The sequence below is a fragment of the Medicago sativa genome, chromosome 2, assembly GCF_051527215.1.
Source record: "Medicago sativa cultivar Bolivia chromosome 2, Bolivia_mono, whole genome shotgun sequence".
Lineage (NCBI taxonomy): Eukaryota > Viridiplantae > Streptophyta > Magnoliopsida > Fabales > Fabaceae > Medicago > Medicago sativa.
Window position 1 is genome coordinate 53,959,905 of NC_140750.1, and position 13,942 is coordinate 53,973,846.

Genomic DNA, 13,942 nt, shown 5'->3' on the forward strand with positions numbered 1-13,942 from the left:
TAGTCAATTTTGTGATAATGGTTATGACGTGCTTTTTGAAAAACCCAACTGTATAGTAATCAACAAGGAAGACAAATCCATTGTGTTCAAGGGAAAGAGAGTTGACAATGTCTATAAAATCAATTTTTCTGAACTGGCTGATCAGAAGGTGATTTGCCTACTATCAGTGAATGATAAGAAATGGATGTGGCATAGAAGGTTGGGACATGCTAACTGGAGGTTAATCTCTAAGCTTAGTAAGTTACAACTTGTGAAAGGGCTACCAGACATCACTACAAGAAAAAACGCATTTTGCGACCTTTAAAATTGACGATTGCGACTGTTAGAAAGGTCGCAAATGTACATTTGCGACTGTTCCCCAACAGGCGCTAATGTTGGGGTCGCAGCAGTCATTTGCGACCCTTCGTAGAACAGCCGCTCCAACCGTCGCAAATGTTATTGCGACAGTTCCTAACAGTCGCAAATGAAGAGTTTTCACTTGGTTTTGAAGGGGCTTGCGACCCTTCACAACAGTCGCAGATGTTAAATTTTTTTTTAAAAAAATGGTGGCTTGCGACCCTTCACAACAGTCGCAAATGTTAATTTTTTTTTAAAAAAATGGTTTTTAAGGGGCTTGCGACCCTTCACAACAGTCGCAAATGTTAAGTTTTTTAAAAAAAAAAAAATAATTGAATGGGGCAGTTTTTGTTGCCAATTTAAATAAATATATTATTAAATACTTAAAATACATAAATATATAACTAAAAATATCAAAATCTCATTCATATAATTCTTTCAAGAGTAACAATCAAAACAATAGATAAAGTACATAGTTTAAACATTGAAAAACCAATACACTAGTGGGTAATCATTCAAAATAATATTACCAAAAATTAGATTAAGTAATATTCCTAAATATTGTTGGCCGGAAAAGTTGAAGAGCCTCATTACAATAGATATATCTGACCGCACAAACACGATCCATGCACTTCTATTGGTACCGCATCTGCTGCTATCCTCAACAACAGACTGTGGGGGAGGTCACCCACTTCATGATCAGCTAGAAATAATCATAGAAGGTAAAAGAACAGAATCAACCTTTGCTTTAGGAATCAACCTGCCTCTTGAGAAGAAAGCTAATGCCAAATGTAAATCCCTCAAAAGAAGATGATGCTAATCTAGTAGAGTGAGTAGAGATTTGAGATGGTGTTATCCATTCCCAAGTCCTATGGAACGCAATTCAGCAAAAAGAAAATCAATGCAATATCATATGTAATCAAATCTGAAGATACAATTGAATCCAATAGACACAATTCACTTAAAAATCAATGCAGTAACATATGTGATCAGATTTGATTTGCATATTACATATCTGACCAAAACAGATATAATGCAAATAGTGACTTCTAAGTGAAGTGTCCGTGAGGATATCTGTGAGTATTAAAACTTAAGCTTACATTTTTTTGACAATTCTTTGGCGTGATTCAGGCGGAAATTGACCTCTCCAATCACTATTATCCATATTCAGTTCAGCAGCTTGATTATTGGTACCATTGAATGTAAAAAATCAAATTAACTGAAAACACGAAAAAAGAAAATCCAAATCAAAGTAGAAGCCAAACTCGCCAATACAAATGTTTCAATTACTAACAAAATAAACTATGCCAGAATACCTTTCAAAACTCGCCTACGAAAACTAGCAGTAGTACATTACCAAATCCTAGACAATCGATGCCACACAACAAGTACATATAAAATCCTAGACTATCCTAGATTCCTAGCCAATAACTCACAATTATAACTCCTAATGCTAAAATGGCACTCTGTAACAGGATTAACTATACAAGTTACTGCTATTTACACCAATGAACTCTTAAGCTACATATCCAAACATACCACAAGGTAAAGAGTTACTTTAACGATGCAATTCACCATGTTATTAATAATTCTCTCCAAATATACTAGTGGTGTGACAACATTTTAATACCAAGTAAATAAACAGCATTGCTATATATTCACAATAGTCCAAATCATAAGATTCACCTAAAGAACAAGGCACAATGCAAGTTATTGTATCTAAACTCATAAAAAACTAGTAGAACACCCACAATATACAAAATCACCAAGTACGTGACCTTAATTGAGATTCAGAACAAAGTTTTACCTTGAGAAAGTTAAGTAGACGGGATGAAGTGCGAACGACAGCAAAACTCGAAGGCGAAACCCGATTGCACAAAACTGAGAACACAACACAAATCAAGAAATTAACAAAAAAAGAAGGGCTACAAACATGATTAAAACAACAACGTGCTCCTTCTCCTATGCATTTCCAAAGGATGGTTACAAACAAGAGATAAAAGAAATCATGTAAAATGTCTGTAATAGGATTCAGGGCCTTCATATTTAATAGTGTATTATAACAAAGAACATATCATAAAAAATGAGTAATATTAAGATCACACTAACCATTCAGTTTCAAAATGCTCGAGTTTTTTTTTTTTTTTAAATAATAGTGTGAAAAATGCCAGAACCTATGGGCATAAGAGGGTGACGCTACTACCACATGATGTGACACAATATAACATACACACAAAATCAAATTCCACAAACTAACATAACAAGAACCATTCTGCATAAACAGAAGCTGCTAACTGAAAAACAGATAAGTTTATTGTAACAGACCAGCAAAAAAAACAGGAGAAAAGTAACAGTCTAGCGGCATGTGCGCATACACGCACACACTATTTCAGCTTCAACAAACTAGAGAAGTTTAATACAAAAAGTAGCATGCAAATCACAGTAATTTTCCTTCATCTATTTCTAATTCTAACTATTAAATTAACATCAAATTCAATCATATTGCTGCTGTACAACTTTGACCACACAAAGTAACAAGTTAGTAGTACAACACTATTTAGAAAGAGACATGTCATATGCAAGGAAGCTCTTTTAGGCCTTGAGAACAAAGTCCGCATATTTCAGATGAGAATTGCACAAAACAATAAAAAGAAAATCAAAGATGTTTGCACCAATTAGTAACCATAAGGGATAGCTGAAGAATTGCGAACGACGGCGAAACCCAATTGCACAAATCTAAGAACGCAAAAGTCAAATAAGAAATTGCACAAAATTTAAAAAATCAAGAAATTAACGAAAGAAAACATCATCATTGCCTTGTTACCAAAGAAGAAGAAGAAGAAAATGAAGGGGTTAACATTGCTTTGTTATTTAAAAAGAAGAAGAAAAAAAAGAGGTTAATATCTGTGTTGTTAAATAGCAGCTATAGTGGCGCTGTAGCACTATAACGGAGAGATATTTGAACAAACCACTATTATTCTGAGATATGCTATTCAGTACAAAATATTGTCAAATAGCAGCTATAGTGGCGCTATAGCACTATTGCATAGCAGAAGTAATAGAATGTATATGTTGAAGTTGTTTGTAAATTTCATTGAGACGGATCATCGGCAACCACAACAACACAGAAAAGCAACAACACTTAAAACAACCTTATTTCTCCGAGTGTGGATGAGCTTCACACTTAAACTAACAACTAATGAGTTAAAAAAACCTTAATTCTGGGTTTCAAAGGAAGGCTCAGAATCACCGTTTCTCAAACAATAGGCATACAAAAAGAATCTCAACATGGTTGCATACTTAAAAACCTTGCCAATACTAAGACTCTTCAACATATTGTCTGATCTAAAAGCTGAAAGCAACATCACTGCCCCATTGTGTCTTCTATCAAGAAACTAATTTCATACAAATCAATAACATCTCAGAATAAATGTGTAAGTCACTGCTTTAACCTAATACTCTGCCTGGTCCTAAGTATAAGGGTATGTTTGGATAGAGGATTTTGGAGGGGAGGGCATACTTTTCTATTTTATAAAGTTTAGACTAAGATAAAGTTTAGACTAAATACATCAATTCTTGTTCATATACACGTCAATGTTCATATTTTATATGATAGAGAGTGCAGGCACAACAATCTTAATGTTCATATGTTCATAAATATACACGTCAATGTATATCCTATACATTCTGATGTCTAAACTAAAAAATGGAAGGTAAAGTACTACAGACTCATGCTAGAATCAAAAATGACATAGAAAGTGGACAAATATTATTATGAAATATCTATTCTTAAATCCTGTCAAAGCAAATAACTTCTATACTTTTTATTCAGAATAAAGTAATCATAACTCAGCGACATGATTAAACTTTGTCATATTTTCTTTCACTTTTCTATCATGTTATAACCATTTAACAGATTCTTAAGCACATATTTGTTAATATTGATTAATACAAGTTTCATTCCATAAGTAAAGAAACCTTCATATGGATTTGATGGCTATAAGAGAGCATGTGATAATGTCAGTTTGTCACTCCTTCCAAATAATCTGAAAAGGTAAACTTAGAGCTAAAATTAAAGCTAAAATTAAAGCTATATATGTAATCTTAAAACTAAGCATCAAGCACCATTCATAAACATACAAAAAAGGTACAAACTACCGTTATGCCACAAGAAGCGACAGTGGTCAATAAAAAATGATACCTCTTAAAAAAAATCAATAAAAAAGATACGGAGTTTAGACTCAAAATTGCAGAATAGAAAATGGGTAGGTTGGTTACTAGGACGAAGGAGCAAAATGGAATCAGTGAATGGAATAGAGAGACACACACAAGCTCTTGCATATTTAGAGGTCTGAGCCAATGATCAACTTGTAATAAAGGCTTCAGAGTATAGCCAAATACTTGACATAGAGCAAAAACTTGAAAGCTACAAAGTAGTTGATTTAGAACACAAAACACTAAACCAGAATCAGAAACATACATAAAAATTAATAAAATAGTTGATTTTGATTTCTTCGTACCTCTGGAATTAACGCTCCACAACCAGCCTTATCTGTTGGATTGATTTCTCTCATCATATATTGCTTCATCTCCTCATAATCTCAAACCATCCGGAGCATGTACTGCTATTATGCATCCACCATACATTTCTTCATTACCATATTTGCAATACACTACACATCTTGCAAAAGAGTTGTGACTAGAAGAACATCAAATCTACTTTCCTTTTTTAAAGGGGGAGGAAATGGAAAAAATAACAGGGGTTGGGAATTGGAATTATTTACTCGCGGCTGAAACTAAGTGCTATTGTTTGACTATCATTCCTCTGAAGCTCTTCCTTTACTTTCCTAACGTTATTATGTGAGCCATTGTGGTCTGCCAAAGAGCTAAAAAGAAGAACAAGTGAATAAATAAGTAATCTTTCATTCATTTGGATATAATCACTATATAAATCTGAAAGAGAGTCAAATGTTTTTGTTAGTACCAGAAGTATATGGTGATTGTGACAGAATGAGAAAACTGAGAAAGCAGAAAAGCTCAAAACTCCTTCAGAAGAGCATGACCAAATAGAACCACAAATTTGACTCTGCATACCAATATTTAATATTATAAATGTATGTACATTTAACAAAAACAGGATATTTATAGAGAAAGAAAAAACACAAGGCTAATATATCCATCAAAGGTTGATGCATATGTAGCTTCTTCTACAAGTAGAGTTTCTTTTTCTAGATATCCTGTAAAATAAAATATTAAAATCATGATAATTTTGATTTTCCCAATCACAAAGTACATCAACTACAAATGAAGACAGCTTAAGAGAAACATGTGAGGTACACAAACACCAACTTTAGTACATACCGTTGAGTACCTAGAATAAAATATCAGCCAAGTGCTTCTTTCGTGCGAGCTTTTTGTCCAAGCCTTAAAACCTGCCAAGGAGCAAATGACCATCATGGCTAATGCTATAGTTTTGGACCAATAGGAGTTTTTGTTATAATAGGTATGATTACACATATAGCCAACTTGACAGTTGCTCCTAGGCGCAAACTTTTGTAGTTATAAACAAATAAGAACAAATGCCACTTAATCGAATAAGAACAGCTACAACAAATATGTGACAAACAAATGCCCCTTGATAGAATTACACTAGTACAACTTGTCAAAACAGAACTATACCAGTGCAAAAATCCCAAAATCATGTGCATAAATTCTTCACGACTCAGCACATTCATCACATAAGGATCATTCACTACAAAATTTTAACTAATCCAATCTCATGAAACTACTCATCTAGCTAATGCAATATGACATTCATCACTATTTCAACTTTTCATAACAACAAAATATATAAAAACACACAAACATTAATGCTGAAAATTAGGTTTTACAATTATCATAGTTTGAAATTATTTTTTTAGATAAAGAATAATAACATAAAAAGTGCAGTTAAGTTTTGTGTTTATACCACAAGTTCTTTACTAGACACACCCCTAATAGGATTGCTAAATACAGAAGCATTTTCCCTTTCCCTTCAACACTAAACTAGTTATATCAAGACCAACCTCAAATTTCAATTCAATTCAGGCCATGTTTCACAGCAAAACCAAGTAGCAATGGTAGTAAAGTCTCTACTCACCCTTCAAACACAATCTGATTTCGATCAACAAAAGTCCCCTTGTTTGTTTCAACCCAATTGGAATTGAAGAACGAGAAAGAGGTTAAGAGGTTTATAATCGTAGCATAAAGGTGAAATGAACCTAATCAGCATGTGTGGACTTCATACAAAAGAAACTAGAGAGAGAGAGAGAGAGAGAGAGAGAGATGAACCTGTGAGAAGATCCTCGTTGCCGGAGGAGACGAAGTGGCGACTGGTACAGGAAGTGTTCGTTAAAAGTTCAGATCCGTGATGGAGGAGACGTCGGAGGAGTAAAGCGGTGGAGATCGATGGAGTAGAATGACGGCGGAAACTGAACTCGACGGAGATGGAAGCGATTGAGATGACGGCGGAGAGACGGAAGCAGAGACGGAAGCAAGTGCGATTGAGAAGATTAGTGCGAGATGAAAACTTTGGGGGAAAGGTTTAGACTGATTTGAAAAAATTTGAGTGTGAGATGAAAAAATTTGGGGGAGAAAGCGGGAGATGAGAGTTGGGAATGAAAAATTTGGGAAAGTAAGAGTGAGAATGTGAGAATGAAAAATTGGTACAACACACGCCTTCTAATCAATTTTACAAAGAAAAGCTGCGACGGTTGACACAAACAGTCGCAACAACTGTTGCAAAAATGCATTTGAGGCAGTTAAAAAGTAAGGGTCGCAGATGAAGTGTCGCAAAATGCATATTTTCTTGTAGTGCATTGACTATCATTCAGATGCACTCTGTGGTGCATGTCAGAGAGGGAAAATTGTGAAATCATCTTTTAAAACCAAAGACATTGTTTCAACCTCAAGACCTTTAGAATTACTCCATATTGATTTATTTGGACCAGTGAGTACTACATCCTTATATGGAAGTAAATATGGATTAGTCATTGTTGATTATTACAGCAGATGGACTTGGGTGAAATTCCCGAAAAGTAAGGATTATGCATATGAGGTATTCAGTAACTTCTGCACACAAATTCAAACTGAAAAAGAGTCAAAATTTTTGAAAATCAGAAGTGATCATGGTGGAGAATTTGAAAATGAGCCATTTGAAGCTTTTTGTGAAAAACATGGAATCATTCATGAATTCTCTTCTCCTAGAACTCCACAACAAAATGGGGTTGTAGAGAGAAAGAATAGAACTTTACAAGAAATGGCCAGAACCATGATCCATGAAAACAATTTGGCTAAACATTTTTGGGCAGAAGCAGTGAATACAGCATGTTATGTTCAAAACAGGATTTATATTAGACCTATTTTGGAGAAAACAGCATATGAACTTTTTAAAGGAAGAAAACCCAATATCTCTTACTTTCATCAATTTGGATGTACATGTTACATTCTGAACAACAAGCTCTACCTAAAGAAATTTGATGCCAAGGCCCAAAGAGGAATCTTCTTAGGTTACTCTGAAAGGTCAAAGGCATACAGAGTGTATAATTCAGAGACACTCTATGTTGAAGAATCTATGCACGTTAGATTTGATGACAAAGAGCTCGAAGATAAAACTTCAAAGCAAGGTGAAAGTTTTGCAGAGATACAGGTTCCTGAAGTTACTCCAGAACCTGATCAGATAGCTGAATCTAAAAATAGTCCAGAAGCTGAACCCACATCAGAAGCGCAAGATGAAGCTGCTTCTGATGAAGCACAAGATGGCTCACATCAAGCAGATCCTCCCATAAACACATTCAAACACAAGTCTTTACATCCTGAGGAGCTAATCATTGGAAACAAAGATAGTCCAAGAAGAACAAGATCACATTTCAGACAAATAGAGTCAATGATTGGACTAATCTCAATGATTGAACCTACAACAGTTGATGAAGCACTTTCAGATGATGGATGGATCCTAGCTATGCAAGAAGAGTTGAATCAATTCCAAAGAAATGATGTGTGGGATCTGGTACCCAAACCTTAGCACAAGAACATTATTGGAACAAAATGGGTATTCAGAAACAAGCTGAATGAGCAAGGTGAAGTAACAAGAAACAAAGCCAGGCTTGTTGCACAAGGGTATAGTCAACAAGAAGGCATTGATTACACTGAAACGTTTGCTCCAGTTGCAAGATTGGAAGCAATCAGGTTACTTCTTTCCTATGCAGTTAATCATGGCATAATATTATATCAAATGGATGTCAAGAGTGCATTTCTAAATGGTGTCATAGAAGAAGAAGTGTATGTCAAGCAACCTCCTGGATTTGAGGATATTAAATATCCTGACCATGTTTTTAAACTGAAGAAATCACTATATGGCTTGAAACAAGCTCCCAGAGCTTGGTATGATAGACTAAGTAATTTCTTAATCAAGAATCACTACACCATTTGTTGTCTCTGGCAACACTTTTTTAGGGGACGTGCAAAAATTGTCCCCTAAAAGTGCCTAAGGCAACGTTTTTTGATTGTCAGTAGAAATAAATTCGCAACCCCTAGAAATCGTCCCCTTAAAGACTTCTGGGACATTTTTGGAGCGTCACTCTGTTATTTCTTTGGTGACAATCATTAATTGTCCCCTTAAATATTTTTGGGGACATTTTTGGAGCGTTACTCTATTATTTCATAAAAATTTTAACAACATCAAATTTTTGGTGGCAAACTTCCCTCTAAACTTGTTCATCAAAATAATTTTCCCTCCAATCATTCTTTAAAAAATAAAAAAATAAAAAAAAATATTGCTAACACATCACGTTAAAGAATAATATAGTTTTTTTTTTTTGAGTATATAGTTTTTTCTTTTGTATCACATATATAGTAATAATAATAATAATAATATATCTTTATTATGTAAAAAAATTAAAAAGAACATAATTATAATTTTTTTAGTAAACTATTAATTTGGTCCCTGTCTTTGTACCAAATTCTCAAATTAGTCCATGACTCTATTAATAACTCAAAATGGTTCATGTTTTTATCAAATGTTTCTTAGAGTGGTCCTTGACTCTATTAGTTGTTTTGTATTTTTAGTGCTAATGGCTCAATGTCTTTTGCATATTATTTAGTGGTTAGTGACATAATGCATTTTGGATCTTATTTGGTACGTTAATGACTTAAAATACAAAACAATTAATAGAGTCGGTGGTCAATCTGAGAAACGTTTGACAAAGACAAGGACTATTTTGAGTTATTAATAAACTCAAGGACCAATTTGAAAATTTAGTACAAAGACATGGACCAATTCGGTGATTACTCTTTTTTTTTTGACAAAAAACATAATAATAATATAATATAACATAATATAAGAGTATTTTTCTTTTTTTGGTAGTGTGATATAAGAGTATCTTTATTTGTATAATAATAATATATCTTTATTTTGTAAAATAAAAAAATGATATAATAATAATTTTTTTAGACAAAAAACATAATAAATAATAATAATAATATAACATAAGAGTACATGTACCTTATCTTTAGAAAATGTAACTTTCCCAAATTCACTCCGCCATTCACACAAACATTTCTCTCGTTCACTCCGCCATTCATTCATTCTTCCAGCAATCAAACATTTCTCAGATCCGGCGACTCAAAAAGATCCATGTAATTCTTCAAGGGTAAGTGATCTTGCTTTATTACCTTCTCAGATTTCACCATTAAAAAAAGCCCCAAATTTTTATGTGAAACCCTAACCCAATTTATTTTACTACCTTGCTCTTATTTGAATTGAATATTTTCTGCCTTCTACTTTTATCTCTTCACTAATCTGTTTATTTTGTTCGTAGATATTTACATATAATCTGTCATCATTTTCCTTCAAAAAAAAAAATCATCAGTTTTGGGACCTATCTTTGTTTATGGTGATTGATTCTTTGTTTTTGAGTTCACTTCAGATATTGACTCCAGTTTTGTTATTTAATTCGTTCTTTTTTCCTTCCCATATAACTTGTTTTTCAAAAGTTAAATAAATGTTGGTTTGAGTCCCTGTTGTTTAGGATTACTGGGCGAATAAAGGAGAGAAAAATGGATTATGAGAGGAGAGAAAAGGAGAATAGAAAACGTTCTGATTTAATTTTTGGTGTATACAACTTCTACACACGTGTATTATTCATTGACTTCAGTGGTATATATACTTCAGTGGTATATCATACATAGGCCCAATACTTTCTAACTAACACATATGATTATGCAAGTAACTTCTCCAATACTAACTAACTAACAATTTTGTGCTTATCTAGAGTATAATTAACAACCTTGTGCTTATCTATACATATATCACACACTATATTAGTGAATCAGCACATCCTTTAGACCTTCATAATGACTTATTATAATTCCAAACATCTAAAATATTCTTGTATTGAAACTTGGTCTATGAACCATGCTTGGATTAGGTGTGTCCCGTTGTTGGACACGCGTTGTGTTCGACACCGACATATATAATTAAACATAATTATATGATTTTTTTAAATTAGTAGCGTGTCTGTGTCAGTGTCCTTGTCCGGTGTCGGTATCCGTATCCGTGCTTCGTAGGTTCATAGCCTTTAGATTTTGTTTAGAGAATTTTGAAATCTATGAATTTATCACTGGTTTGGATTTTGTATATCATCTAGCACACATATTAACTATCATTTGTCCATGTTTTTGAGCAAAATACCATCGACTAGCAGCACCTTTTTGACAAATAATATAGCTCAAGTTTATTAATAATCATGACATATACATATGGTTGCAGCACTGTTCTACGTTTACGGCATTTTCGGGGTTGTTGCGTTCTTGCTTCTCTGTGTTGCTGCGTTCCTGCTTCCTGCGTTGGTGTGTTCAGGTATTATTTTCAAGTTTTTTAACTTCTTTGCTGATATATATGTTTCATACATGCTTAAGATATTATTTTACTAAAAATAGAAATGTTTGCTTCAATTTGATTTTGCCTCGGCAGCTTGTATTTTAGTTAAAAATTGAAAGGGTTTCCTACTATATTGTAGTAGTTTTATTTTTTAATAGTTACATGTATGTTGGTTTCATTTGAGAAACTCTAAAATGTATAAAATATATAATCTTATGTTTAGTTAAAATACTTTTATGATGCATTTATTAGGTTTATAATGCCTTATATGCTAATGTATGTGGGTGTATCTATGAATTTGAATGTATAATTATTATAATCTTTAATTTATTGATCTCCTGTTCTCTTATACTTTTTTTTAGCGGAAGTTTATCTTGTCGGTTGAATCACGAGATTGGGTTGAGACTACTGTTAGAGATGCATGGAGAAGATATAAGCACAAGATTAAGAAGTATCATTTTCTGAAGTATCCCAACATGACCGAAAGACTTAAACATCGTCCTGCAAAGGTGCCAATAGCTCATTTTAGGGAGCTTTGTGAATTCTGGAGTAAGGAGCCTATACAGGTAAGATTAATATTTTTTAATGTATGTGCATAATTTTTCACCTTTCTATGTATGTCATAATCAAGTAAGATTTATTATAATAATTCCGTAAAACTTCAATGCAGGCATTGGCTGAAAGTAACGCTAAAAATAGAGGTCAACTGAAGTGGCTGCATCGAATGGGTCCCCAAAGCTTCTCTCTAACTCGTGAAAAACTGGTAAATTTCGTGCTCAATTAAAGTATTCCTTGGATGATTGGTTTCTTTGAGCATTTTTTTAATTCATATCTAGTTTCTACGAGAGGCATTTTAATTCATGAGATGTTTTATTTTGATTCGTGCAGCGTGAAAAGGAAAAAAGAGAGCCCACTCAATCAGAAATGTTTTTTGAAACTCGAAAAGGAAGTAGAGGAAAGCAATTGGATGAGGAAACTGGAAAAGTATTTGTAAGTAAAAATTTACAGTTACGTTAAATTGTGTTTACTTAATATTGCCGGCAAACATTATTTATAATATTAATTAATGTTTTCTTGAATATATTTTTTTGCTAGTCCCAACTTCAAGAAATGGTTGAAAAGAAAGGAAGTGATACTGAAGCTTTTAAAGCTGTTATGGGAAAGGAGCGTCCCGGCAGGTTACGTTGTTATGGGAGAACAGTAACTAAAACTTCCTTAAAGCGAAAGGTTGAGATTAATGCTTTGAAACAAGCACATAGTATCTACTTTAAGGCATGAATTTCAACATCAGATTGATAAATTGCAAAATGCGTTTAAGACCGTCATACAACAATGCAATCCTCAATTAAATATGGAGTCAATAGAACATTTGCTAGGATTATCTCATGTAGATGCTAACAGTTCCCCAAAGGATAGTAGAGCACAAATGCATTCCTCTGCTTCAATTCATACTCCATGTCATGGAAAGGTAACCATATATAGAAATATTATTGATTATGTGTTTTATCTTGGTTTTCGGGTGTCAAACATTGATTACGTTTGAACCTTTTAAACCGGTGATATCTTATTTTTTCTTGGGAAGGGAAAAAGTAAGCAAAACCCTTGAGAATCGAGGTCCGGGAGTTGTTTTCGCTACGGGAAGGTGTTAGGCACCCATAACGACTATAGTAACCTATAGGAACCGTCTTTAATTTCTACGCGCGCGCTTTATTTTTAAATGCTATTTTGAAAGATGTTATTGAACCTAAGAGTTACTAAATGAAGAATTGGAGGGAGAAGAATGTTTTTGGATTTTTATTTTAGTTGAATTGAAGGAATTTTGTTCCTTGCCTACGTACCCGTTTAAGGGATCAAATCCACCGTAGTTCTCTTTCAAAAATGTTTTTGTTTTTATTGGTTGATTTTAAGTTTGAAAATAGATTTTGAAGAATAGAAAGAGGCCTCAAGGGCATGAGATTAGGAAATAGTGAGGTTGAATTAGTGAATTGCAAAAGAAGTCAAAGTTTGATTATTTTCATTGAAATTTGATTAAGAAAATGGAAAAGAAAATACAATGGGATATTGGATCCCAAGGTTTGTTTGGAAAAGGTTTGAGTGAGGTTGTTCACATTTGTTTGGAAAATTGGTTTTTTCTAAGCATGAATCCTAGGCATTCATCTAAACATACAATCCTAAACATACATCTAAACATGCATATTCTAGCTATATAGTGATGTGTGTGCATGTGTCGGTGCTTGTGTCGGTGTACATTATTAGAGTCCATTGTCCTTTACATCACACCCTAGATACATTCTATGGCCTCTTTGCCAAGAAATTAAAAGCATGAAAGAATATTACAAAATTTCCTAAGTGTTTACATTCTAACTTTTGGTACAAATTAAGTTGCAAGAAAGAAAATAGAGATGAAAATGGGATGCAATGATGATGCTTATGGTGAATATGAAATATGAAAGGAAAATGGTTAGTAGCATAAGGCAAATATCAAAGAAGTGAAGTAAGAGAAATATTAGAGTGTAAAAGGTAGAAAATAAGTGCAAACATGGCTAAAATTTGTTCATAAAATGCAAGAACCAAGTGACTTATAATTCTCACATTCCAATTACATTTTGAAGGTTTAGAAACAAGCTTTGGAATGGGAATTAAGGCTACATGATTTGCTTGACATTTTAAAACAAATTTGGAGCATAT

The 13,942-nt window shown here is 33.4% G+C and overlaps 1 long non-coding RNA gene and 1 pseudogene across 18 annotated transcripts in view; one reads left to right on the forward strand and one right to left on the reverse strand.

Annotated features, from left to right (window-relative positions):
* Nucleotides 1-737: 737 nt before the first annotated feature.
* Nucleotides 738-7,186, reverse strand: LOC146948921 (uncharacterized). Of its 17 annotated transcripts, none has more exons than XR_015027078.1 (9): nucleotides 6,667-7,172; nucleotides 5,698-5,768; nucleotides 5,321-5,422; nucleotides 5,121-5,222; nucleotides 4,857-5,009; nucleotides 4,315-4,762; nucleotides 2,144-2,217; nucleotides 1,437-1,555; nucleotides 738-1,205 (listed from the first exon to the last, which is right to left on the reverse strand). It is a non-coding gene; the product is annotated as an uncharacterized LOC146948921 (long non-coding RNA). The 17 variants fall into 17 exon arrangements; XR_015027079.1 differs by having other exon boundaries at nucleotides 1,437-1,515; nucleotides 4,315-4,382; nucleotides 6,667-7,168; XR_015027076.1 differs by having other exon boundaries at nucleotides 4,315-4,382; nucleotides 6,667-7,165.
* A 2,707-nt stretch (nucleotides 7,187-9,893) lies between these two features.
* The window catches only part of LOC146948922 (uncharacterized), a 36,165-nt pseudogene continuing 32,116 nt past the window's right edge, over nucleotides 9,894-13,942 (forward strand). The window contains exons 1-6 of the transcript XR_015027081.1: nucleotides 9,894-10,025; nucleotides 11,144-11,233; nucleotides 11,617-11,820; nucleotides 11,925-12,017; nucleotides 12,143-12,244; nucleotides 12,350-12,722. The product of XR_015027081.1 is annotated as an uncharacterized LOC146948922 (transcript). The remainder of the gene's footprint in view (nucleotides 10,026-11,143; nucleotides 11,234-11,616; nucleotides 11,821-11,924; nucleotides 12,018-12,142; nucleotides 12,245-12,349; nucleotides 12,723-13,942) is intronic.